The sequence below is a fragment of the Orycteropus afer genome, unplaced genomic scaffold, assembly GCF_000298275.1.
Source record: "Orycteropus afer afer isolate SDZICR_OR568_19922 unplaced genomic scaffold, OryAfe1.0 scaffold00060, whole genome shotgun sequence".
Lineage (NCBI taxonomy): Eukaryota > Metazoa > Chordata > Mammalia > Tubulidentata > Orycteropodidae > Orycteropus > Orycteropus afer.
The window spans coordinates 4,514,294-4,522,920 of NW_006921647.1; the positions used below are offsets into that span (position 1 = coordinate 4,514,294).

Consider the following 8,627-nt stretch of genomic DNA (forward strand, 5'->3'; position numbering starts at 1 on the left):
GGCCTCGCGGGCTGAGCGTCCGTGACCCGCGTGCCGGCCCGGTGTCCAGGCCCAAGCGTCCGTGAGGCGAGGCTGGGGCGGAGGTAGGGACGGTTGCGCAGCAGCGCGGCCACCGGCTGAGGCTCGGGCTGACTGAAGGTCCCTCTTGCCTGACCGCGGCATTTTCCCGCGGGAGCGAATCGGGGCGTCCCGTGAGGCCTGGGAGCTGCCCGGGGCTGGCGGCCGTCGCCGGCCCAGTAGCCCGGATGTCGCTGCCCCCCGCAGTGCGGCAGCCGACGCACTTCTCGGCCTGAGAGGATTGTCTTAAAGCGACAGCGCCGAAGGAGCCTAAGGGGCGGTGCGTCCTGCCGTCCGTGCGCGGCCGAGGCCAGAAGAAGAGCCGCGGCGCCGCCTTCCCTAGCCTTCTCCCCCGCCCGGGGCGAGGATAGCGCGGTGCGCGGGGCCTCGCGATGGCCGCAGATGGCCGCTTGGGGCCAGGTTCTCCTCGGCCCGAGCTATGGCCAGTGGCGTCGCGCGGGACCAGGAGGCGCCGTCCTGTGATTGGTCGAGACTGCTGTGAATGCAGGACATTGTCTGGTCGCGCCCGTCGCTGTCCCTGCCCAGCCGCCCTTCCTTGGATCTTGATGGGTGCGGAGCGAAGGTCTGAGAAAGCCCTGTTCCCACCGGTCCTGGAGGTCTTTTCAGTGGTGGGAAAACCTAGCTTTTACAAGAATACAGATCTGAGACTGGTATAAAGGTGCTGTTTGAAAATACAAAATGAACAGTCAAATCATTGTTTGGTATAAAGGTTTCCCCTAAACTGACATGAAAAATATAAAGATAATTGAAAAGTGTCAACGTTCATCTGTTACAAAAATGTTACATTTTGTCTTCAAGATTTCCCTTAACTAGGGCCTCTGAAAATTCATCTTCCTTTGCAAAATTTTCTTTTGCATAAAATAAAGTCTCTCCGAGTTTCAGTTTCCATATGTGTAGAACGAAGACGCTTGGTTGGATATTCCTAAATTTGCTCTGATTGAGATACTAGACTTAAAACCTTGAAATGCCCTATGTATTGGATGGTATCTGAAAGCCCTCAAATAGGTGAGACCTTTTAAAGAGCCATTGAGGACTGTATAGTTCTCAGATTATATTTCTCAAAATATGTAGGAGTTGCTGACATGGAATTTTATCTTTTAGTTTAGAAGTTTGGAGTAAAGGAAAATTTAAGAAGATACTTGGAGATTGATCGTTTATTAGTCAATGTGAAGAGATTTTCATCCTCAAGATGATATATAATGGAAGATTATAATAAAGAATAACCATTTTCCTATCATCTCAGTGTCAGGATTGGAAAGATGGCAAAGGGGAGATGACATACATGAAATAAGAAATATAAGTGAAAAATTTTTGGAGAGTTTTGAATAAAAAAAATTTGGTGTTTTTCTAAAAATGGTAAGAAAAGATAATTGTAGATTTAAAAGCAGGCTTGTGTTGATATAGGTCACATTTCTAGCTTTCATTTAATGTCCTCTTCAAAATTAAAACAAACAGTGATTTCATTTAGTTGAGCAGTAAGCAAGAATTAGAGACTTGGAAATGACAAACAAATGAAGGAAGGAAAGAGTCCAGAAAGGAAGATAAATTTAATGGTCATGATTCATTGCAAGAGACATGACCTCATTTTTATTAGAGGGATTTCCACTAACCAAGATTGGATGTTAAGTAAATTTATTTTACAGTCTTTTCCTTGAAAATACACTAATTTGATATACCAGGTTTTTTTTTTGTTTGTTTGTTTTGAGGTATGGGAAAGGAATAGATGCAAGGAAAATTTTAAAACATTGCAGTAGCTTCCTCAAATGACAACTATTTGTGGCACCTCCCCCTCTGCTAGCATAATTTAGGAGTAAGAACACAGAAGTCATCCCCATAAAACTTTTAGTTTTCCTCAGTAGTCAAATGTAAATAATTGTGTATATTTATGTGAGACAGAAGTAAATTTAGTTTTAATTGTCTAAGCTTTTGTATTTTAATTTTTTATTTTTATAATTAGACTGATTTTACTTAAAATTTATTGAAAATGGTTATAATTTATGGATTAGCTGACCAAAATAAAAATAAGTTTTTCATAATAAACACAAGTAACAAGTAATATGCTACAATCCTAAGGTATAAAGTGCCTTGCCAAATAAATTTGAGATTTTTCCAGTAAAATCCTTAGGATTTTTGCCTTGCTGTTCAATACATAACTATAGATTGATTTATATAGAGTGATAATATTTATGGAACACTTAGTATATGCCAAGCACTGTTCTAAGTATTTTAATGTAGTATTTAATCCTCACAAAAATCTTAGGGGTGTCACTGATTACCTGGGGTGGGTGAGAGGAGAAAAGATTCAGTGCTTAGGGGGACACTGAGTCAATGATGATGGTGTAATTTGAGACCAGATCAGAGTGATGGTTGAACAACATGATGAACATAATTAATGTCACTGAACTGTACATGAGAAGATTGTTGAAATGGCAAGTATTTTGTTACATATATATTTACCACACCAAAAAAAAAAAAAAAAATCTTAAGAGGCAGGTACAATTATTATTGCCATTTTAAAGATGCAGAAACAAGCTTCAGAGGTTGGGCATCTTATCCAAGATCAGAAAGTTGGTGATTTAGTGCCAGGATTCAGGCCTAAAAGTCTCTCAAAGCCATGTGACAATGCATTCTCAACCACTCACTAAAGCAGATTTACCTCTTTCTTTGGATCTGAGGATTTTGCAATTTAGTAATTATTATTCCATTTTTTATCAGTTCTTTTGAGCAGTATTTACCTATTTGAAATCTTTTTTTGCATTAACAAAACGAATAAAATTCATTTATATTTCAACTGACTGTGAATATGAGATTGACATTGAATTTATTTTGGTACAGAAAGTCAACCAGTAAACCAGTGGTCATGGAGTTGATTCCAACTCATGGTGACACCATGTATGTTAGAGAAGCATGGTGTTCCATAGGGTTTTCATTGGCTGATTTTTCAGAAGTAGATTGCCAGGCTAGGTACCACTGGGTGGAGTTGAACTTCCAGCCTTTTGGTTAGCAGCCAAATGTGTTAACCTTTGCACCACTCAGAGACTCCACCAAACCAAAAAACCAAACTCACTGCCATCGAGTCAATTTCAACTCATAGTGAACCCCCCTTGGATTTCCAAGGCTGTATCTCTATGGAAGTAGATTGCCCAGTCTTCCTTCTGACGAGTGGCTGGTGGGTTTGAACCACCAGCCTTCTGGTTAGCAGTCAAATGCCTTAGGAACTATGCCACAGAAAGTCAAATATCACTAAAATTGTTTTTTTATTCCTATCATTTTTAACAGGACTGACCCTTCCATATTTGTGATTTCTGTCTTATTTTTGAGAGCAGGATGAGTGAGTGACCTTTGACATGGGCAGAGGAATGAGGGTAGATCTTCTTACTCTCTCCCCTTCTTTATTTTCTGTTTCCCTTTCTTTTCCTCTACTTAGTGCTTCCTACAGCCCCAGGATGATTGGCTGTGTTTGCCGTGTCTGTGGATGTCAGTTCCAGAAGAGATGGCTACTAACTCCATCATTCAGTGATTGGTTGAATGCGTACAAGGTTCCAATCTTTCAGAAGATGGAGAAGGAATAGCGCGGCACCCACAGCCTCTTCATACGGAGGTACAAACGTGGCAGGGGAGAGAGGCTGTGGCAGGCCTGACTACAGATGACCATCAGGCCTCTAATTAGCCAGTGTTTATATTCCATTTTTTTTAAAGCAATGTTTCATAATTAAACTTTCCCCATCTGACGTTTCTCAAATCCATGTATTAAAACATCTTAGGAATATGTAAAGATATCTTAAACCTAGTAACAAACACCAAGTCTTATTTATCTTTGTTCTAGTACAGTTGGCCCTCAGTATCCACAAGTTCCACATCCGTGACTTTAACCAACTGTAGATCCAAAATATTGGGGGAAGAGGGGAGCAATTAAGGGGTCAAAGCAATCCTTTAAAGGCTAAGAGGGAGCATAAAGTACAATTTACATTGCATTTACATGGTATTAGATATTATAACTAAGCTCTGGTGGTGTGCCTAAGGCATTTGACTGCTAATCAGAAGGCTACTGGTTCAAACCCACCAGCCACTCCGCAGAAGAAAGGTTGGGCAATCTACTTCTGTAAGATACTGCCTCAGAAACCCACGGAGGGGTTGCTATGAGTCGGATTCAACTCGTCGACAGTGAGTTTGGTTTTTTGGTTTTAGAGATGATTTAAAGTATATGGGAGTATGTGAGTAGGTTATATGCAAATTCTACACCATTTTATGGTCAAAAAAAGATGAACAAGGTGAAAATGATAATGTGATTTCTATTAGATATTTTTAGTACATGTATAATATTCTTGCATAATGCAGAATTAAAAAAAAAATAGTAATAGATAAAAATGTTTCTGAAGAGACACTAAAATTAGAAATCAAAAGTTTGTGGGATGGTACAGCATAAAGAGGAGTACTTGCAAATAGTCAATATGTTTGTGGTTAAACTAGATTTATATTATCCCACGTTACTCTGCAATCCTGAGGTAGGCAGTATTGCCCCTGTTTTCTAGATGAAGAGATACACTCTGAAAATGTAAACAACTTGTTCCAGATGATTGGACTACTGAGTTACAAGTACTGCTCTTCGCATACAAACCCCTCCTTCTGTGCAAACCAGAGAGGCCACTTTAATGATACGAAGAACCCAGCCATAAGGACAGCACTTCCCCTTCTTAAGGTCTGTGGGTGGTGCGAGCAGTTTGTGTTTGACTCCTAAAAGTTGTTATTTCACAACTACCCAGTGGCACTGTGGAAGAAAGGCCTGGTGATCTGCTTCCATAAAATTTATAGCCAAAAAAATCCTATGGCACAGTTTTACTCTGTAACACTGTATCACCGCGAGTGACACTTGGCAGCAGTGGGCTTAGTGTTGATTTTCCCTTTCTTAACTAAGTCACTGGCTTGGCCCTGATGCTTTACCTTTTACCTTGCTTATTCTCCACATCTCAAAATTCTACAATTACTGAGATTTTGTCAGATTTTGCTTCATCTCCTTTTTACCCTTTTCTGTCCCCCATTCCCCTTTTGTGGTGAATTTTTAAAGCAAATTGTGCACATGGTATTTCACTAGTCCATATTCTAATTTTCTCTTGCAGACATCGTATAGTTGGTTCGTTCAAATTAAGATTCAAACAAAGCCTTCATGTCACATAGATCTCTTAATCCTTTTAAAACTAAATCTGTTTTCCTCTTCTTTATGCCGTACTATGCTACAAACTTTTGATTTCTAATTTTAGTGTTCCTTGTGAAGCATTTTTATTTATTACTATTATTAGTTTTTTTAAAAAATTATGCATTATGCAAGAATATTATATGTGTACTAAAAATATCTAATAGAAATCACATTATTATTATTTTCACCTTGTTGATCTTTCTTTTCTTGACCAGCCTTATCTCCACCTGCTGAAGCTTTTTCAAATCTTGAGTGCCCCTCCAAGTTCCATCTTTTACCCCTTACCCGCCTCACTCCCTTTTTTCTTCTGAGAGAAATCTAAGTCCTCATTGTGGGATTGCTCATTTCCTGCTCTGATTTATATAACTTCATTCACCCATCCATATTTCTTCCTAGATTTCTGCCATGCTAGCTGTTTTCTTTCTCTGTCTCTGTCTCTCTCTCTCTATTGTGATTTGGGTGAAAGTTTACAGAGCAAATTTATTTTCCATACAACAGTTCATACACATTTTGTTTTGTGACACTGACTGCAGGCCCCATAATGCAACAACTCCCTCCCTCTAGCTACCCTTTCCCTGTGTCCTTCTTTCCTAAGCATGTCTTAAAACCACAGAAATGTTTTCTCGTGCTTCTGGGGCCATATATCTGGAATCAAGGTGTTGGCGAGGTTGGTTCATGCTGGAGGTTCTGAGGGAGAATCCATCCCATGCCTCTCTCCAATTTTCAGCAACCCTTGGGTTTCTTGCTTTGTAGATGCATCACTCCATCTCTGCATCTGTCTTTATATGGCCTTCTTGGTATGATTTTCTGTCTCAAATCTCTCCTTTCTCTTATAAGAACACGTGTCATTAGATTTCCACCACTCGTCTGTCAGTTTGTTACACTACGATGGCTTGTGTGTTGTGATGCTGGACACATTCCACTAGTATTCAGATATCAGAAGGGTCATCCAGGATGGACAGGTTTCAGCACAGTTTCCAGATGAAGACAGACTAGAAGAAAGGCCTGACACTACTTCAGAAAATCGATGAAAACCCTGTGAACCACAGCAGAACATTGTGCAGCTCTCTTGCTTTTGACACTTTATCAGGAGAGTTCAATCATTGGAGGAGTACATCATGCTTGGTGAAGTAAAGGGAAAATGAGGGTGAAGGAGACCTTCCATGAAATGGATTGGCACAATAACTGCGATGATGGACTTGAACTTTCCAGTGATCATAAGGATGATGCCAAACCAAGCAATATTTCATTCTGTTGCGCATAAGGTCTCCATGAGTCAGAGTCAACGACACCTATAATGTGTCATTGGATTTAGGGTTTACCCTAAATCAAGGATGGTTTCAGCTCAAGATCCTTTGCTTAATTACATCTCAAAGACCCTATGGCTAAACAAGGTCACATACACAGCTGCAGGGATCAGAACTGGGGTCTTCCTGGATGATACCACCACTGTAGCAAGTATTAGCTATAATGATTCTTTTAAGCATAAATACTGACTTGAGTGCTTAATTTCTGCTCCTATATGATCTGTGTTTCACACACTTATGAACACCACTGCAGCCTGAAGTCCCAGGAGAGTTACACGTGGGTGGCCATGGATGGTTCTCTCCTCTGACCACACACCTTCAAGTTTGTAAAGGAGCACCCCTTCCAGGGCCCTCCTCTTTCCCAACATGCTGAGTCCCAACCCTGGACCAAGAGGCTTTTCTTCCCAAGCCCAGGGCCAGGGAGTCTGGCTGAAAGAATCGTTAGGGGCTGTCTTGGGGAGCTTTTGGGTGAAAGACATCCCTGTACAAAGCCTCAGAGATCCAGCAGAGGGAAAGGGAATCTCAGGCCCAGCTGCCATCTCCCAGATGGACTTGGGGCAGGAAGCACTAAAATCTCCCCCTCCAAGGCCTTCTGCCCAGACATCTTTAAAGTCTGTTTCAAAAATTCAGCTGAAAATTAAACACAGAACTATCATAAACCAAAAAACCAAACTCATTGCCATCGAGTCGATTCGTTCTCATAGCAACCCCCATTGGCTTTCCAAGGTGGTAAATCTTCATGGAAGTAGATTGCCCAATTGCCTCATCTTCCTTGGTACAGCTGGTGAGTCTGAACTGCCACCCTTCTGGTCAGCAGTCAAATGCCTTAGGCACTGCACCACCAGAACTCCTTTAGAACTGCAATATGACTCAGCAGTTGTAGATGGAATCCAATTTTTAAGATAATTGAAAGCAGAGACTCAAACAGATACTTGCACATGAGTGTTCAGCATTATTCATAGTAGCCAACAGGTGGAAACAGACCCAAGTGTCCATCAACAGATGAATGAATAAACAAAACATGGCATATACATATAATGGAATATTACTCCATCATAAAGAGAAATCAAGTTCTGATACATGCTCCATGTTGCAGACATACTGAGCGAAGTAAGTCAATCACAAAAGGACATTATATGATCCCACTTATATGAAATATCTAGAATAGGTAAATGCAAAGAGCCCATAGTTTATTAGGGACATTACCATGGGCTGGGGGAGTGGAATGGGGAGTTAATGCTTAAGGGGTACTGAGTTTCTGTTTAGGGTGATGGAAAACATTTGAAAATGGATAATGATGATGGTGCACAACATGGTAAATGTAATTAATATCACTGAATTGTACACTTAAAAAATGGTTAAAATGACAAACTTTGTTATAGGTATATGCCATCGCAATAAAATTTATAGAAAAAAATTCAGATGTGTGTGCCTTTTGTTTCTTCTGGAATTGTGACTGATCATCATGATTGGCCTCTACCTACAATTTAATCTTTAGTCTTTCACTTTTGCATCCTTGTTCTCTAATATAACAAACTACCTCTCTCTCCAACACACACACACACACACACACACTTTGAACATGGCATATGCTGTTCTTTTTGCCATGAATAGTAAGCCTTCCCTGGCCTTCCTCCTGGGTTTTTTCGATTAATGCATTTACCACGTTGTATTTTAATTGCTGCCTCTCCCAGACTGGAAGTTCCTTAAGGTCAAAGATTGTGTCGTACTCGTCTGTTCATCATTATGCTTAGTATAGAAACTTACACACAGTAGAACATTATGAAATAATTGTTGACTAATAATTGAAAATAAATTTTGTTTCCTCTAATGATCCTTTTTCTAGATTAATTTTCTAGTTTCACACACACACACATATATGCCACCAAAAAAACACCAAACATAGTTATATAGCATATATATTAAATATTATTATTTAACAATATTAAATATTTACTACATATTAAATAGGAGCTCTGGTAGCATAGTGCCTAAGGCACTTGACTGCTAACCAGAAGGCTGGCGGTTCAAACCCACCAGCCACTCCT

General features: G+C 40.3%; 1 pseudogene; it reads left to right on the top strand.

The window, feature by feature from the left end:
• Positions 1-449: 449 nt before the first annotated feature.
• Positions 450-8,627, top strand: part of LOC103195868 — a 38,432-nt pseudogene continuing 30,254 nt past the window's right edge.